The sequence below is a fragment of the Scyliorhinus torazame genome, chromosome 17 (assembly GCF_047496885.1).
Source record: "Scyliorhinus torazame isolate Kashiwa2021f chromosome 17, sScyTor2.1, whole genome shotgun sequence".
Lineage (NCBI taxonomy): Eukaryota > Metazoa > Chordata > Chondrichthyes > Carcharhiniformes > Scyliorhinidae > Scyliorhinus > Scyliorhinus torazame.
This window is the reverse complement of record NC_092723.1, coordinates 169057532-169077553: the sequence shown is the minus strand read 5'-3', so window position 1 is coordinate 169077553 and position 20022 is coordinate 169057532. Positions and strand designations below refer to the sequence as shown.

General features: G+C 46.6%; 1 protein-coding gene across 5 annotated transcripts in view; it reads right to left on the bottom strand.

Moving 5' to 3' along the window:
* Window positions 1-10847, bottom strand: part of epn2 (epsin 2) — a 93939-nt gene extending 83092 nt beyond the window's left edge. For 3 of the 5 annotated variants that reach the window (XM_072481622.1, XM_072481628.1, XM_072481627.1), the window contains exon 1: window positions 10716-10847. The gene's annotated coding sequence lies outside the window, so the exon portion shown is untranslated. The other 2 variants (XM_072481623.1, XM_072481624.1) reach the window with 2 other exon arrangements.
* Between the last annotated feature and the right edge of the window lie 9175 nt (window positions 10848-20022).

The window sequence follows — 20022 nt, the reverse complement described above, 5'->3', positions numbered from 1 at the left end:
CTGCATCCATTGCAATCACTACCCCTACCTTCCGGGGGTACCATGATCACTTTTAACAACCTTGGCCATCAACTGCCTACCCTTAACAAACCCCGTCTGGTCCTCCCCAATTACATCCGGAACACAATCCTCAATCCTGGAGGACAAAATTTTGGCCAGCAGTTTGGCATCCACATTCAACAGGGATATCGACCTGTAGGACCCACACAGCTCTGGGTTCTTGTCCCGCTTCAGAATCAGCGAAATCGTGGCCTGTGACATCGTCGGGGGCAGCAACCCTTTTTCCCTTGCCTCATTGAACATCCTCATCAATACCGGCCCCAATATCCCAGAGAACTTTACATAAAACTCCACTGGGTACCTGTCCGGCCCCAGGGCTTTACCCAAATGCATGGCCTGAATTCAGACCCTCCACTAGGATCATACAGTCTTATCAATGTCTCTGACTAACGCATCTTTTTTGTTCTGATGAGATTTTGGTTAGAGTCTACGATTCTCTTGCAGTTAAATTCCAAACTAAGTAGCCGTATATTCATATGGACCTCATTATTTAGGTACAAGTCAAGAAGAAACTAAGCTGAAAGAAATATAACCCTGCAGCAGCTTTAGTAAAGCTTTAGTCATGAATTGCTGCTAAACTAAGAAACAGTCTTTACCAAATCCATTTCCCTCATCCTATTTCTACTGGAACAGAGTTTGGAAAATAATTTGAAAAACTATTTATGCAACAATTGAAACACCTTTCCTTCTGTGGTATTTACATCGTTTGTAAAACCTGTAAACCAGCTCGCTGATGAAGATGGCGCCAAAAGGGCAAACACAAAAAGCACACTTAAAAGGTTATATTGTTACTTACATTATTAAAACTTTGGTCCAAATTCTTAGGAAGGTCCAGTATCATTTTATTTTTACCTTGGCACTCAATTAGAATAAAAACAAAGATCAGCTGCTGGACATTCTTTACCACAGAAAGTTGGAGCTTTTTCATAACCACTGTGGAAAAAAGTTATCTAAATGAGCTACACCTCAAACTGATCGACTTGCAAACAAAAAAATTAATTCAAACTTCAATATCCTTCGCAAAATATAGACCATCATAGTGCCTCATACACAATATCAAATAGGACAGCAGGAATCAGTGAATCGTATTCCCAGAATACATTAACGTTTACGGTTATATTAAAAATGTACCTTCTGGTAAAAAATTTTAAACATTCACAGTTGCGACAAGCCTTTTGAAGAGTTAAAAAATCACTTCCTAACTCTAAAATCTTATTCCTTGCAGTCACATTTGTCATAAATTTGTATCAATTTAGTGAAATCACCCGTTAACTTTTAAACCCTCTTGCTAATGCACTGCCTTAATATTGTATTTGCAGTTTCTTGGTGTAGTACAGAGTACAGCTCCCAATACTGCAGAAAAACTTCCATGCACCAAACTTTGATTACTTTGATTCCCAAAGAATAAGTTTTCAATTTAGTTACACCTTTTCTAAGTGATACATAAAAATAAAGGGCAACATTTAAGACGGAGACTAAATGATGTCTGTAAGCACTTGTCTTGCTTCACCTGAAGATTATAATTGGTATCAATGTCAATCTGTGTGCATTCTGGAATTGACCAATATTAAAAATTACAAATTTGGTACAGCGTGTCCACCTGGTGCTAGTCCTTCCTCCGTACCACTAAACAGATATTACCACATTACATGTTATTCTCACTTGCTCCAAAGGTGTTGCTGTAACCTCAGCCCACTAGAACAGGCAAAAATATTTTGCCAGACTAACTGACCAAGGCCGTAGAGATCTATTAGGAAGTTTGACAGCCCCCTTGGGTTACATGAGAGCGTAAATTAAACATAATTATGGTATTTTATATCAAGTACATTCCAATGCAAATACTTAAAAGCATTCACAAACAAAAGATGTATACAGTAGATGTGATTTTCAAAATGTAAGTGCTTGATTTAGTGCAGCAAAAATAATTCACAGACATAATTTACCCAACAACTATATTCACCCACTGTATGCTATGCTATCGCTCCAATTACACAGATTAGAGAAGTTCAATTACACACAATGCATGAAGAATTGACAAAAATCACCAAACTTGCATTTGGTAAGCAAAATACTGCAGGTTCTGAATCTGAAAGGAGAACAGAGGACACTGGAAAACCTCATCAAGTCGGCCAGCAACTTCCAGCATCAATGCTATTTTTAGACATTGTTCTGGGAGTGGGCTGCAATTTTCCTTCCCTGTACATCCAAGCTTTAAACTCATGCAATGTTTCAGCTAGGCTGAGGCATAAAGTTTTGGAGTTTGGTCTTGGCTATGAGGAAGTCCCAAACACTTAAAACAGTGATACCCAAAGGTTGCGAGAGTCAAGGGTCCTTTTACATCCCCGAGTGGGCAAGGCCTCGATTTAAAGTTATGTTAGCACCTCTCAATAGCATCCTACAAGGTCAGCTTTGATTGTTGTACTCAACCCATGGGAGTGGGACTTGAACTCACAACCTTCTCACTCTGAGCAAGAAGTGATGTCAACTGAGGCACAGCTGACACTAAAATCACATTCTTCTGAATTCTTCCCTAGATGATTTTGATTTAAGTCCATGTGTTGACCAAATGGACTGATGTACCACTGAGATGGGGTAATAAGTACATAGAATTGCTCTTTAAAAAAAGCTGCAAATCTGTCAACATTACTCGTGAACCAGCCAATGGAGTTTGTCTTCAAAGTAGGTATGTATTGGGGTTCCCACAAATATGTAATTATACAATTACTGCAGCTCCTTATCCTGAAATAATTATTTTTAAATTCCTGATATGGTTATTGGTGACAAATATTTCACCGAGTTCAGTAAAAACTGATACCATTTGGAATCAGCTTTACTACATTTCAATATTTTAGAATATCAGGTGGTATTTATTTACAGCGGCAGATCTGCTACAGATCAAATCAATGAATTGATAAAGTGGAATGGATCAGTTAATAAAGTTGTTCGAAGACATCAAACATAGTATTTAGGGAGGTGGTACAAGCAAGGAGAGAACCAGAACTAAGTTTAGCATAGTAGGTTCAATCAATCTGATGATCATATTAGAAAGTGAAAACGACATCAAATCATCAAGACTATTTTGTAACTAGGATTTGTGTCGTCACAAGGTTTATGTAGCATACTGGTACCAATTGACTTGAGGAAAAACTGCATTGAAGCCAATACACTCGAATATGCTATCCGATCACCTCACATTGCTCCTTCTACCTGTGCTTTACCTCAGTATTGCGTAGCTGAAAATGGTCTCTCAGTCACAACCCAAGATCTGAATTACAGAAGCTACAATTGAACTGCTCAGCATTTTTTCAGTTCAAGAAAATATGGCACAAGAATTTCATACGCCCACCATAATGCTTTAATAAAGACTTAGTTACAAAACTGTGGTTTGCAATCTGGTTGTAGTATTACGGGAATACAGTACATTATTCTAACATGGTCTAGGTTGTCATGAAAATTTTAAAATTTCCTACTGTAATCCCACCATATACCTACATGAAACCAAAATTTTCAATTTAGGCTATCTTTCATGCACATGCACGCACATGGGTAGAGATTAAGGGAGACTGCCTCCAAAGAAAATGCCCAACAGTGAAGAAACTGCCATGACAGTAAAAGATCTTCTCATGACATGCAGATATATTTATCAATCAAGGTGAGGGCGTGGAAAGCGGAGCTGAATTAGTTTCCAACACAGTACAGTAGCACAGTGGTTAGCATTGTTGCTTCACAGCTCCAGGGTCCCAGGTTCGATTCTTTGCTTGGGTCACTGTCTGTGAGGAGTCTGCTCGTTCTGCTCGTGTCTGCTTGGGTTTCCTCCGGGTGCTCCGGTTTCCTCCCACAAGTCCTGAAAGACGTGCTTCTTGGGTGAATTGAACATTCTGAATTCTCCCTCTGTGTACCTGAACAGCCGGAGTGTGGCGACTAGGTGATTTTCACAGTCACTTCATTGCAGTCAGTGTTAATATAAGCCTAGTTGCGACACTCAGAAAGATTACTACAATTATTCATAACCTGACATTGTACTCCATTGTAATCAGTATACTGACACATTATAACATAAAGATGTTATAATAAACCCAAGTGCCCAGTCAATTTAAGGCGCCATTTATTACTATTGCTCAAAAGGTACAGCTTTTGATTTCATTAATTTAAAAAAATATAATCCAAAATAGTCAAGTTCAGGTAGTATAATATAGTGGCATTTCAAAATGCTGTCATCAGACATGGATTCATGGCATTGAGAAGTCAAAAAAAAGAATTTTAGCTTCACCATCCTCACCTCTAATTATGAAAAATATTTTAGAGATAGCACAACTGAGGCACGCCATGCATATAAAACAACAACTGAAATACATAAATGGTTTCTTAGCCACATAATTGCAACAGGAGATAATGCATTTAATATTTTGCAAGATTTGAAATTCATGCAAAGTATATGATAAAGTTCCTAGGTGATTACTCTTCTGCTTTGTAAGCATCTGAAGCTCAGGTCTGATGTTTTCCACTGAAATTAAAATTGTGTATAATTTTGAGTTGAATGTGTGTTAAAAAAAGATAACAATTGTTTCAATTTCATTTAGGTTTATGAACCTAGGTGCCTTGGAGTCTGGTTAGATTTGTGCCTAAAAGGTTTCAGGTCCTTTGGGTTTGTTTATATGAACGCATACATTTTTAATGAGGCCTTACAACCCCTGAAGTTAAAGAGACGGGTTAAAAGAGGTTGATTCTGGAAACAAAAACACCAAGTAGTAAAGCTTTACTGTTGCCTAGCAACAGTGATCCAGTGACAGACACAAAAAAGACAGGGGATAGTTGTTCGGAGTGTGCCTGTGGCAGAGAAAGACAGGGATTTTAACCTCTCGGAGAAGAAAAAACGCAACACTAATGGGCCAGTAGTTAACTAGTAATCAGTTATGGGACGCAGTAAAGTGTTCAGTTTAGCAAAGTTGCTCCTAGAAGACCTGGGTTTCTGGAACTCATTTATCTGCTCTGAAGTTGAGGAAATACATGAATTGAGAGTGCAGATTTTGGGTGTCTCAGGGAGAGATACAAGTTAGGTCAAGTAAATTCATCAGAAGGAAACCGCCTGCATCTGTGCCTGTCCCAAGCAAGATGATTTTCAATGGTTTGTGTATCTGTAAAGATATTGTTGGGGTAAAGGAATCATAGAATATCAAGGAATGCAGGACATTCGGACCATCGAGTCTACACCAGCCCTTGGAAAGAGCACCCTACTCAAGCCCACACCTGCACCCTATCCCCATAGCCCCATCTAACCTTTTTGACAGCAAGGGGCAATTTAGGATGGCAATCCACCCTAACCTGCGCACACCCTTTGGACTGTGGGAGGAAACCGGAACACTCGGAACAAACCCACGCAGACGGGGAGAAAGTGCAAACTCCAAACAGTCATCCGAGGCTGGAATTGAACCCGGGACCCTGGAGATGTGAGGTAGTGGTGCTAACCACTGTGCCGCCCATATGGTAGAACTTTGAATGATCTTCTTGTGTTTGTATTGAGATCTTTGAAACAATTTTTCTGGTGCAATGGAATTCACATTCTTGTTTTAATAAATATCTTTGTTTTAAAAGTTGTGAATTTGTTCGGTAACTGAGGATCTCTCAAGCTATGTTTTGTTTTGGGATCTAACTTGTCCAGTATTATCAGCTGGGATTGTAACAATGAATAACAATAAAAAAATTAAAGAGGGTAGAACAACGGGGGATGACATTTAATCCAGGCTAATGTAACTTGCTGTACATAGGACAAAAGAAAGACAACTCACATATTCCATGCATAGTGTTCCAATAACCAAAAACAAAGTTGGAAAGACACCGGAGTCTGAGTAGACTCAGTGGCAAATGTGCCTGACCAATGCAGAGTTAACAAATGTTGAACCACAGTCAATACATAATTATACAAGATGGGAGGTTTCTGCTGGGAAAGTATGATGGAACTATATCAAACTGTTAAACCAAAATATAGGGCGGGATTCTCCGTTCCAGATCACATTTCCTGATGGGACAGAGAATGAGGCATTGGAGGAAAATCGGGATCGGCACCTTGAACGAGTGCCATGATGCGTGCTGGCAGGGGAATAAATGCAAATAAATCTTAATGACCCATTTGCATTTATTTAATGGACCAATGCTCCAGCCTTCGGTGATTCTCGGGTCCCCGCAGCCGGGAATCACGTGGGCATGGATCATTTGTGGTCTCTACCAGCATGGCCCTGTGTGGTGGCAGAGACAACCATGCCCTCCACCCCCAAACAATGCACTGCCTGCCCACTCCTCCTATACCAGATCCCTCCCTCCCCCCAGGGACCCCTGCCTAAAGGGACCTCATTCCCCCACTGCCCGGAAATGAAGGGACCCCTGTCTGAAGTCCACCTGTTACAGCTGCCCCTGTAAGAAGGGGCACGGGTCAGGTCACTCTCGTACTTGGGGGGTAGGGGTACCCACGCAATCCAGGGGTGGGGGGCTGCTGTGCGGTGCAGCTGGCCACGGGACCTCGCTATCGGACTGCCGCTCATGATTGCGGCCTGATAGCGGGATTCCATGGGAATCCCTCATTTCCAAGTCATGCATTAATTTACATGGTGTGGAACACTGAATTGCTCACTGGTTCGTGCTCCCGAGGGAATGTAAACCAGTTGCAATTCAGCCTCGATGGAAGTCTCCCAAATGGAGAATTCAGCCCATAATCTTAATTAAACTGTAGAAATAAAACATGGCAACATTGGTTTAAAACAAATGGTAATTCTAGGATTGATATTAGTAAAAACTATTCTTCATGCACAGAAAGATCAACATATGGAATAAACATACAGACAGCCATTTTAAAAATTTATGTTACAATGTGAGATGGAAGGGGGGTAAAAACACATTCAGACCTCCAATGGATATATTAAGATGGGCTGTGATCTCTGGATAGTTCGGGAAAGGGAGACTTCCAATTAATTCAGTCACACAACATGCTCTTCACGCATTTCCCCCCAAAAATGGAAAGCCAAAAATCTGGAATTACTTGCTAAATCTTATATAGAAACACCGACAAAGGGAGTAAAAAAGATACTGAAATCAAATGAATACAGTGAGTCAACTGTCTATATTCATTATTGGATCTTGTAGAAGAAAATCTCATAATCAGATGATAACATTTACGATATTAAAGGAATAGTAGACTAGGTTTCATAACTACTATTGCCAGTAACATATCAACTTGACTTGGTTGCTGAGACTCATGAAACTTCTGGGTTAAAAGGAAGTACATTATCAGGGTACCATGCAATAGATGTTAAACAAAGGAATTCCTGCCTGGGGATTGGTGTCAAATTTTATTTCATAATTATTCCTGGGAAATGCCTTGCAACATTTCACTATGTTAAAGGTACGATATAAATGCACATTATTCTTGTTGATCCAATCATTCACACTGAAGGTCCTATTAAGTTGTCTTAAATGTTGATCACATTTTGTTCCAATGAGAGTCACCAAAGACAGATTTTCACCTCAAATGATGCTAGTGAAATCTTAATCCTTGCAAAAGTTTAGATGTTAATCTTTAACGTTATTCACTGTATGTTAAGCCCTTGGGATTTAATGGCATAAAATGTATAAGCAAAACTATATACAACAAGCATACTTTTAAGTATTGTAACAAACATTTCCCGGTCATCAATCCTTGACTATCCAGTTTAAATATATCACAAAAGTTACTTTTATCCTCCTATTGTCCAGAGGTAGCCATGGCATTCCCACTGTATTCATAAATTACAAGACAATCTCAGTCTCAGAGTAGGGGAGGTACTGTACTAGCACCAGAAGCAGGAGAATGTCAGTCAGTGTGACAAGTTTAATTTGCTGATTCTATCATAAATGCAGGTAAAGGAATTGGTGATGTAAAATGTTGACAGGAATTCATGTCTATACTTATAAATTTAAAGTACCCAATTCATTTTTTCCAATTAAGGGACAACTTAGTGTGGCCAATCTACCTACCCTGCACATCTTTGGGTCGTGGGGGCAAAACCCACGCAAACATGGGGAGAATGTGCAAACTCCACACAGACAGTGACCCTGGATCAAACCTGGGACCTCGGTGCTGTGAGACAGCAGTGCTAACCATTGCACCACCGCGCTGTCCTTCATGTCTACCTTTAACATAATATATTTGGGTATCCTTGATGTGATTAATCTTATCGAAGGGAGGCTATAGAAGAAAGCCCAATAATGGAAGGATGCTACCAATATTCAGGTGACCACAGAAGAGAGGAAGGCTATATCATAAGTACCAATATATGTTTGGTATATTGCCTTCTGCTGGTTATTAGTGTGTTTTCAGATTTATCACCATGGGTCAGGAAAATTTGCATTTGAGATGCCAGCTTAGTAGCATTCTTGACCTGGAGACAGAAGCTTATGAGTTGGAGCTCTCATCCAGAACTTGGGTACATAATCAAGATCAACACTCATAAAGCACTGAAGAAATGCTCCACTGTCAAAGGTTTGTCCTTCAACCGAAGGATATTAAAGCTGCAACTAAATGATAGTGCAGCTCGTACTGCAGGACTGAAATTGTAGGGCCAACAGATTTGGATAAATATCTTTGAACATGTACCAGCTCATCTAAAATGAGTGCCATATGCAACACAATCTTCAGGTTTAAGACAGCTTTGAAATTAGAATTGCTCAGCTACATTACATTTTTGTCATAAAAGTCAATCCAACTGCTTGGTAACATTTAACTTCAAGCTAAAGGATAATCCTTATTAATGGTCAGCACCCACCAGCCAAATGCTGTGCACTATAAAGCTCATGTGAGAGCATTTAAAACATCAAACAAAACGTTGCATTACTGATATTGAGTTCCAAAGTAGTAGATTTTGCTTAGACATACCTTCTTACTATACGAGTCTTTGACATTCACCAAGTTCGAAAATGTATTACATCCAGTAAAATCAAATGTTTCAAATAAAAAGCATCAGACATTAAAAAAACTTAGAAACAAAACTATAAGAAAATAACCTATATTAATATGCAACTGTAATAAAGTTGAAAACTTTTATATCCTTATCTGCAGGTGTTAGCAGCATTGCTCTTTCCACAAATAAAATTAGTATAAGCAAAATCTAGTGCCAGCAAAACGCACAAAGCAATTATATGCAATATTCTATTCTGTCGTGTGGCTGCACCGATTCTATTTATGAATGTAGAAATACACACCTTAGTTATTGCATAAGGTACGTCAGAATAAGAACGTGACTGAACAGACAAGAATTAACTCAATAGAAATATGCAAATATTTCTGTCCCTACCTATTTACAAATTCTTAGAGTCTGAGCTGGTGTACGTCACAAATTTCCCAACTCACCACAGCCCTACAAGTCGCTGCTCAATTTAAAATATGAATCATCATTCTTGAGTAACTTGTATACAATGGAACTGTATAAGTAAAAGTGACATCAAAATATATTGCCATTATACAATCTTAACTTATTTTCCTAGTTTACAGCAATCACAAGATTTCAAGAGTACTTGACTATGAAAGCATAATAGGATGCCCTGAAATAGTGAAAGATGCTGAACAAATGAATGTGGTTGAAATTAAGCACTGTAAACACAACTTACAGTTAAACCCATCAGCGTTGTATCCTTATCTTAACTTTCCCGAAAAACATTTTGCCTTAGTTCAAATTCTGCGAATTGCTCCTTTGCCCAAAATGCAACCAATATCAGGTTCACTGGTTTACAGTGGGTATAATAAGTCATTTCATATAATTATAGATGATTCCAGGATTACTAGCGATTCGGGAGGGGGGGGGTTCAAATTCCCCTTTTCCATCCATTTTAGGGTGAAAACCATAAATCAATGAATGCCTTGGTGATCACCGAAAAATGAGCTGGAGGAGAAAAAACAAAGGGGAGGAAGACGGTCCAAGATTTTACATGGTTTACGTGCTGAAAGTTAATCAACACCCGGATTCGTTTTTTAAAAATTGCATCACTGGGTACATGACTAGATTGTAAAAAATGAAACCTATTAACAAGAATTGATGAATAGTTCGATAAGGTTTTTAAACATACGAGCTTATCCCCCCAAAATGAAACAATTTATGAAGCCATATATCACAGGATGATGGCTTTTACAGTCACAGTAAAACTTGGGGGAAGAGGAATGAGTCTGCAAGACTGTTACTGAAATCTCTTTTAAAAGGCTCCTCAGTCTCACACTGACAGACACTGATTTGGGGAGGAGAAGAGGTAGGTGTACGCCGCACAGTTAGTGGGCAACAGAAAGCGGGGAGCAACACCTATCTCCCAGATATTTAAGCACCCTCGGCCAGCCTGCAACCGGTGCAAAATTTATTTCATCCCGTCTTGGGAAGGGGCGACGACAACAAGTCATGAAAACAAATTTAAAGCCCGGGCGGGCCTGACTGCTGGTCGAAGCCTGCGCCCGCCCCTCCCGGCCTTGGTTGGCTTCGTGGATGAAGAAGGTCTTTGGTTAAAAAAAAACTAGGCGGCGGGTTGGGGGGAATAAAGAGAGAGATCTGCTTCTCTTCTTGTCACCCTATGTCTCCTCAAACGCTCTATTCCTTTTGCCTTCTTTCCTCTCTGTCTCTCTCTCTGTACGCTTTAGTCGCTCTTACCTTCATGGCAGCTCCGCACCCGCGCGCCGGCGCCGAGAAGCTTCTGGGCGTTTCCCCCGCTAACGGCCGAGCGCTCTATCGCTCGAGCTGCTGCAGTCCGCCCCGCCACAACATGGCGGTAGCGGCACTGTGCACACATTGGCAAGAGCCCACAACACAGACGGAGAGAGAGAGAGAGAAGGTAGGGCCAAAAAAAAGAGTAGCCATCTCGGGTAAATAAACCCCCTCCCTCTTCACGTCTTGCACGCAGCAGAAGACCTGCATTGATGTAGCGCCTTTTTTCTTTTGCCCACCCCAAACATCCCAACAGTGCACATTGACAATCTCGGTGAAGGGCTTTTGAAGTTGAGCCACTGTTCAAAGCCCCGCATGGTTATTTTGCACGCACCAAGTTCCCACACAAAACAAAACACAGCCACGAGGTAATGAGTCCAGCACCTGCCTGCCTAGCTCACCCGAAACTCTTATTCACGTCTTTGTTACGACGTTGCCCTGTCTGTTCCAGATTTTCGCAACGCACTCCTGTCTGGCCTCCCATTCCGCACCTCCGTCATGTGGAGATGCTGGGGTGGGCATAGTAAGATGTCTTGCAACACCAGGTTAAAGCCCAACAGGTTTATTTGGAATCACTAGCTTTCCCAACCAGCTCTTTAATCAGCTGGTGTTGTAAGACTTCTTACTGGGTGTGGTACCCTCAATAACGACACTTAGAGTGTCAACAGTAAAGAAGGCTTTAATAAGCTAAGAACTAGCCTGGTGCTGAGACGTGTGCCTTATATACGGCTCCCAGATGGGCGGAACCGGAGTCCCCCAGGGTTCCAAGCCCGGTCTCAAAGGGGACATCATCTTACATGATGACAAGGGTACAGTGTTACAGTAACCGTTCATCACATTCACCCCCTGTTTAAAAGAGTCTGGCGGGGATGAAGTGCCACCATAAGTCCATTTGTCTCGGTGGCCGGATCGTCCTCATCAACCTCAGCTCGGGTGGTGGTGCGGCGGACACGGACGTCTTGGTTGAGGGTACGTCCGGGAGCACGGTGGTCAGAGCCTTGGTCTGGGTCGGGGTAGGGGAACGGGGCGCAGGGGGAATAGGTGGGGCCGGGGGTAGCGGTGCCGGCGGGGTGTGTAGAGGGGGGGCCCTCTACACCCCTTCTAGAGGGGGCGCGCGCGGTAGGTGCTCATCAACGGGGAGTGGGGCAGGGAGGGGGTGTGTTGTAGGGGGTGCCGGGTCCTGCAGGGGAGCGGCGCGAGAAGGGGCGTCTGTAGTGGGGGATCCAGCGGGTGCCAGGTCCCGGAGGGAAACCGTATCTTTGCCTGCCGTCGGGGTCCTCGACGTAGGCGTAACTGAGGTTGCCGTGGAGTAATCAGACCTTCTCGACCAGGGGGTCCGTTTTATGGCTCCTTGTGTGCCTCCGGAGAAGAACAGGTCCAGGAGCCGTTAGCCAAGGTGGAAGCGAGACCCCAGAGGTAGACTTCCTGGGGAAGACAAACAATCGGTTGTGAGGGGTCTCATTCGTGGTTGTGCAGAGGAGCGACCTAATGGAGTGTAGGGCATCGGGCTGGACCTCCTGCCAGCGGGTAGTTGGGAGACTTCTCGACCATAGGGCCAGAAGGACAGCCTTCCACACTGTCGCGTTCTCCCTCTCCACCTGCCCATTTCCCCGTGGGTTAGAACTGGTCGTTCTGCTCGAGGCGATGCCTTTGCTGAGCAGATACTGACGCAGTTCATCGCTCATGAACGATGTACCCCGGTCGCTGTGGATATAAGCGGGGAAACCGAACAGGGTGATGATGCTGTGCAGTGCCTTAATCACGGTGGCCGAGGTCATGTCGGGGCAGGGAATGGCGAATGGGAAGTGGGAGAACTCATCGATAACGGTGAGGAAATAGGCATTACGATTGGTGGACGGGAGGGGCCCCTTGAAGTCCACGCTCAGTCGCTCAAAGGGCCCCGAGGACTTCACGAGCCGAGCCTTGTCTTGCAGGTAGAAGTGCAGTTTGCACTCCGTACAGATCTGGCAAGCCCTGGTCATGGCCTTGACCTGCTTGGTTGAGTACGGTAGGTTGCGGGACTTGATAAAGTGGACGAGCCGGGTAACCCCCGGGTGGCAGAGATCATTGTGGATGGCTTGCAGGCGGTCCTGCGCGTTAGCGCACGTGCCGCGGGACAGGGCATCTGGGGGCTCGTTGAGCTTCCCTGAACAATACTTGATATCGTACGTGTAGGTGGAGTGTTCAATCCTCCACTGTGGTAAACCCCTGTGTTCTTATATTAAGCCTTCAACACGTCATTGATGACGATGAACATCTTGCCAAGGTCATCCCCACACCCCCACTACTTGCCTTCAAACAACCGCGCAACCTCAAACAAACCATTGTTTGCAGCAAACTACCCAGTCTTCAGAACAGTGACCACGACACCACACAACCCTGTCATGGCAATCTCTGCAATACGTGCCAGATCATCGACATGGATACCACTATTACACGTGAGAACACCACCCACCAGGTATGTGGTACATACTCGTGCGACTCGGCCAACGTTGTCTACCTCATACACTGCAGGAAAGGATGTCCCGAAGCGTGGTACATTGGTGAGACCATGCAGACGCTGCGACAACGAATGAACGGACATCGCGCAACAATCACCAGGCAGGAATGTTCCCTTCCAGTCGGGGAACACTTCAGCAGTCAAGGGCATTCAGCCTCTGATCTCCGGGTAAGCGTTCTCCAAGGCGGCCTTCAGGACCCGCGACAACGCAGAATCGCCGAGCAGAAACTTATAGCCAAGTTCCGCACACATGAGCGCGGCCTCAACCGGGACCTGGGATTCATGTCGCATTACATTCATCCCCCACCATCTGGCCTGCGAAATCCTACCAACTGTCCTGGCTTGGTACCATTCGCACCTCTTTAACCTGGGGTTACCCCATCTCTGGATCTGTAAAGATTTAATCACCTGCTAATGCTCGCATTCCAAGCATTGTTTGGCATCTTTGAATTTGTCTATATATGTGTTTCTGGAACAGACCTCTTCATTCACCTGAGGAAGGAGCAGCGCTCCGAAAGCTAGTGACATTGAAACAAACCTGTTGGACTTTAACCTGGTGTTGTAAGACTTCGTACTGTGCTCACCCCAGTCCAACGCCGGCATCTCCACATCATTCTTATATTAAGGGTTGTACGGTAGAACCTGCACTACAGGTTCACCTGGGCCCCTGCATGCTAGCTCCGCCCAGGAGCCGGGTTATAACTATGCGTGGCCTTCAGCTCGCAGCCATTTTGTCAACTGCTGTAGGAGGCCACACTTCAGATACTAATAAAGCCTCAGTTTGAATTCAACTTTGTCTCCAGCCAAATTGAACGTGCCTCAATTTATTAGTATCTGATTCAGAAGATGGACCTCCGGATTAAACCAGATCGACTGCAGCTGGATCCACACACAAGCGACGCCAGAAAGGACTTTCAGCACTGGCGAGCTTGTTTTGAAGCGAGGAAGGGGTTAGGCATCAAGCTGCGTGAAGCTGTTTATGGTCTGGCTATAATCCACGACCATCCGTTTCTTATCCCCAGACCGGACTACCACAACTTGTGCTCTCCAAGGGCTGTTGCTATCCTCGATGACCCCCTCTCCCAGTAAACGCTGGACCTCTGACTTGATAAAAGTCATGTCTTGGGCACTGTACCGCCGGCTCCAGTCGGGAGTGACGTTCACGAATAGCCAGGGAGGTGCGACTTTCAGTGTCGCAAGGCTGCATACCGTGAGGGGGCGCAAGGGTCCGCCGAACTTCAGTGTCAGGCTTCGGTGGCTGCACTGGAAATCCAGTCCGAGCAGCAGGGGGATGCAGAGGTGGGGGAAGGATATAACATTTGAAACGGATGTACTTGGCGCCCTGGATCGAGAGATCCGCGATACAGTACCTCTTGGTTTGTACCGAGTGGGACCCGGGTGCGAGGGCTATGGTTTGGGACGCCGGATGGGTGCGCAAGGAGCAGCGCCTTACCGTTTCTGGATGGATAAAGCTCTCCATGTTCCCGGAGCCAAAGTGGCATGCAGTGTCACGCCCGTTGACTTGGACCTTCATCATCGAGTTTTGCAGAGGTTTGGTCGAGGGTGATCGTTCCCACTCGCGGGTAGTCCGAGTCCTCAGCCGAATCGGACTCGTAAAATGGCCACCGCCGTCGGTTGCACGTGTCGGGTCGAGAAGGTGGCCACCGAGAAGATAGCCGCTCCCATGATTCGCACGAGGCTGATGATGCGTCAGAAGGGGGCGAGTCGGGTCGGTGCGCAGCCGCATTGTGAGGCCTGCGGGCCTGAGAGCCTAATTTTCGGGCCGGCTGTTCTTTGTTCTTCTGGCCCCTGGGCCTGGCCTGGCAGACCCTCGCAAAATGCCAATCCCGCAGTCGCTGCAGATTGCAGAGCGGGCTGGGCAGCGTGGACGTGGATGCTGGCCCTGCCCGCAGAAGTAGCACGGTGTGCCCCCAGGATGAGCGGGTCGCCACGTGGCACAGGCCCATAACGTGGCTGAATCTGAGGAAGTCCGAGGGGGGCTCGCAGAGTCCGCGGGGTTACGTACCCAAATTATGTCGGGCCACCTCCAGCGAGGAGGAGAGCGTTAGCGTGTCCTGGAGGTCTTTTGCCCCGTTTCCGAGCTGACGCTGCCGGATGTAGGTCGAGCAGATGCCGGACACGAACGCGTCTCAGATGTGCAGGTTCATATGGGTTCCCCCTGTCACATCCTGGTGGTCACAGTCCCTGACAAGCGCGGTGAGTTTTTCGACGAATTCGTCTATCGATTCCCCCGAAAGCTGCCGGCAGGTAGAGAGCAGATGCCTGGCGTGTACCTCGTTGATGGGTTTGACGAACCGCTTGCGGAGTAGCTCGACCGCCTCTTCATAAGTCATCACCTTTTTGAGCGTGGCGGAGATTCTATGACTCACCCGGGCGTGGAGTAGGCACAGCTTGCGTGGCCCCAGGATGGGAGTCTCTGAGGAGTCCAGGTAGGCCTTGAAGCATCGGAGCCAGTATTTAAAAATTTCCTTTGCCTCCAGTGTCCGTGCTTCCAGATTGAGTTTCTCTGGTTTTAGGCCTGCGTCCATCCTGATGTAGTTTAGCTTATTAAATTGTGGTACCCTCAATAATGACGCTTAGAGTGTAAACGGTAAAGAAGGCTTTAATAAGCTAAGAACTAGCCTGGTGCCGAGACGTGTGCTAACAGAGGTGCCGCCCACAAGGCGGGCCCTTATATACGGCTCCCAGATGGGCGGAGCCGGAGGCGGAGTCCCCCAGGGTTCCAAGCCCGGTCTTAAAGGGGACATCACCTTACATGATGACAAGGGTACAGTGTTACAGTAACCGTTCATCACACTGGGCACCCCCATCAGCTGGAGGTCATCCAAAATATTGCTGCCCCCACGTCTCAACTGATACCAACTCCCATTCCCTTTATCCCGTGCCCACTGACTTGCATTGTCTCGCGGTCAAGCAACGTGCTGACTTAAAACTGCTCATGCTTCTTTTCAAATCCCTCCATGTCCTCGCCTCACGTCCCACCCCGTCTCTGTCAGAACCTCCAGTCACACACCTTATCTGCACTCCTCTTGTATGTCACTTTTTATTACTCACTTGGCTTCTTGCATGTCACTTTTTATTACTCCACAGTTGGTGGCTATGCCTTCATTTGCCTGGGCCTCAAATTCTCTCCCTATTGCACCTTCCTACTAAAGATACTTCTTGAAACCTTCCTTTTTGATCATCTGATCTTATGTGGTTAAAATAATGTGTTTTCATAATGCTGCTGTGAAGCGCTTTTGGAAGTTTCATTAGTAAAGTCGCCATAGTCCCAGATGACCATAGGCTGCTTTCCCCTTTGAGGAGGAGAGCTGACTGGTGGTGATTTTAACCTGAGCATCACCACACCTCAGGCTAGGCGACAAAGTTGAGAAGGCAGACTTTCATGAATAACCTCAGCCGATACAGGAATTGAACCCATGTTGTCGGCCTTGTTCTGCATCACGAACCAGCTGTCCAGCTAACTGAGCTAAACCAGTCCCCATTATTCATTCATTCATAGAATTTACAGTGCAGAAGGAGGCCATTCGGCCCATCAAGTCTGCACCGGCTCTTGGAAAGAGCAGCCTACCCAAGGTCCACACCACCCTATCTCCATAACCCAGTAACCCCACCCAACACTAAGGGCGATTTTGGACACTAAGGGCAATTTATCATGGCCAAACCACCTAACCTGCACATCTTTGGACTGTGGGAGGAAACCGGAGCACCCGGAGGAAACCCACGCACACACGGGGAGGATGTGCAGACTCCGCACAGACAGTGACCCATGCCGGAATCGAACCTGGGACCCTGGAGCTGTGAAACAATTGTGCTATCCACAATGCTACCGTGCTGCCCTTATATTAAAGGCCTTATAAAAATACAAGTTGCTGTTGTCAGCCAACATTACACATTGAAGTACCTGTGGTAGGGTTTGAAACCGCAACCTTCTGGACTCAGAAACTAGAGATCTGTTGTCGGCAGCCCCCGATGCAAAGATGAGGTTTACTCAGAGTCATGAGTTTCTGCCATGGGTCTTCATGTGACTGAGCAGGCCGATCTTCAACTGGCAGATGTTTGGACACTGGGGAAGGACATCCCACAAAGTAATGTGTTTCGGAAAACGGGATTTGATTCCTTTCTTTCTCTGCTAGTGCTCTGACTCATCCTTAAAGTGTTGAGACTTGAAACGTGGTGCAGCTTGATGCATAAGTTATTACCACTCAGCGACTGGTGCTCTCATTGCTGGCCCCCTCTGCACCGTCTACAAGACCTTGACATTGTTCCTAAGTGTGGTGCGCAGAATTGGACACAATACAAAATAACATTTTCTTTGTTGAACATGTTTGCAGTTGTTCCCATTCTTCATGCTTTAAAGTTTAAAGAGGAAGAGGCGACTTCCGGTTGCGGCCATCCCTGAATAGGTTGCACGTTCGGCAGCTCCCGCTGGGAACGGACTTTAAGGCTCTCTAGAGGGGCCCCAACGGCACTTGTTTGACGGCTTCCAGTGTGGGAAGGTGACAGCAAGGTCCCCCGACAGTATATGGATTGGACCAGGACTGGAGCGGTGAAAAAAGGGATCTTGGAGCAGCGAAAACTGAGAGGGAGAAAAAGCAAGATGGCGGCGGGTGGAGACCAAGCAGCATGGGCGCAGTGGTCGCAGGAGCAGCAGGAGTTTCTTAAACGCTGCTTTGAGGAGCTGAAGACAGAAATGCTGGCGCCAAATAAGGCGGCGATTGAGAAGGTAGTGGAGACCCAGAGGGCCCAGGGGGCGGCGATCCGGGAGGCGCGGCAGAAAGCCTCGGAGAACGAGGATGAGATCTTTGGCCTGGCGGTGAAGGTGGAGGCACACGAGGCACTGCATAAGAGGTGGGTGGAAAGATTTGAGGACCTGGAGAATAGGTCGAGGAGGAAGAATCTTCGGATTCTGGGTCTCCCTGAAGGAGTTGAGGGGCCCGATACCAGGACATATGTGAGCACGGTGCTCAATTCGCTGATGGGCGCGGGAGCCTTCCCGAGCCCCATGGAGCTAGATAGGGCTCATCGGGTCCTGGCAAGGAGACCCAAGGCCAACGAGCCGCCAAGGGCTGTAGTGGTGAGGTTTCACCGCTTTATGGATAGAGAGTGTGTCTTGAGATGGGCCAAGAAAGAGCGGAGTAGCAGGTGGGGGAACACAGAGATCCGAATCTACCAGGACTGGAGTGCAGAGGTGGCCAAGAAGAGAGCTGGCTTTAATCGGGCCAAGGCGGTGCTCCATCGGAAGGTTCGGTATGCTGCGGCCAGCGCGATTGTGGGTCACATTCCAAGATCGGCACCACTATTTCGACACGCCTGAGGAGGCTTGGAGCTTTATACAGACTGAAAAGTTGGACTCAAATTGAGGGTCTGTGGTTGTGGGGGGGATGTCTGCTGTATATATGGTTTTAACTACGTGTAGGGAATGTTCCCTTGGTTGGGTGCTGGATGGGGATGGGTGAAGGGATTTGATGGGGAGACTGTGGGAGAGTGTGGGCACCGGTGTTGGAGGGAGGGGAGGCCCGGGGATGGGGGAATTGAGATAAGGCCGCAAAAGGAGCTGCGCCAGAGAGGGCGGGGCTGGCTCAGGAAAGCACGGGCTTTTTCCCGCACTAGGGAAGGACGGCGGTGGAGGTTGGAGAAGCGCACACTGACTGCTAGGGAGGAGAGGGAGGGGGAGGGGGGATTCCCACACTGGGGGGGGTCGATGGGAAGGCGGGAGAGGCCGGGGTCAGCAGGAGTCAGCTGACTTACGGGAGTGTTATGGGGGGTGCAAAAGAGCTAGATATGGATCTAGCGGGGGGAGGGGGAGGGGGGTATAGGGTTGCTGCTGCATTGGCCAATGGGGAACTTGAAATAGGAGAGGCGGTCGGTGCGGGGGTCCGCCGTCTGGGGGACTGGAGGGTGCGGGAGGCGCGGGCATGTGACTGGCCTAGAAAAGGAAATGGCTAGTCTGCAGGGGGGGGGGGGCGGTGAGAAGCCCCCCAATCCGGCTGATAACTTGGACTGTCAGGGGCCTGAATGGGCCGGTTAAGAGGGCCTGACTGTTCGCGCACTTAAAGGGACTGAAGGCAGACGTGGTCATGCTTCAGGAGACACATTTGAAGGTGGCAGACCAGGTCAGGTTGAGAAAGGGATGGGTAGGACAGGTATTCCATTCGGGGCTGGATGCGAAGAACAGAGGGGTTGCAATACTGGTGGAGAAGCGGGTGGTGTTTGAGGCCAAGAATATTGTAGTGGATAATGGAGGTCGGTACGTGATGGTGAGCAGTAGGTTGCAAAGGGTGTGGGTGGTACTGGTAAACGTATACGCCCCGAACTGGGATGATGCCAGATTTATGAAGCGCATGCTGGGTCGGATTCCGGACCTGGTGGCAGGAAGCTTGATAATGGGGGGGCTTTCAACACGGTGCTGGATCCAGCATTAGATCGCTCCAGATCCAAGACGGGAAAGAGGCCGGCTGCGGCCAAGGTGCTTAGAGGGTTTATGGATCAGATGGGGGGAGTCGATCCATGGAGGTTTGCTAGGCCCCTGGCCAGGGAATTCTCATTCTTTTCCCATGTACATAGAGCCTACTCCCGGATAGATTTTTTTGTTTTGAGTAGGGCGCTAATCCCGAAAGTGGAAGGAATGGAGTATTCGGCCATAGCCATCCCTGACCACGCCCCGCACTGGGTGGAGCTGGAGTTAGGAGAGGAGAGGGACCAGCGCCCGCTGTGGTGTCTTGATGTGGG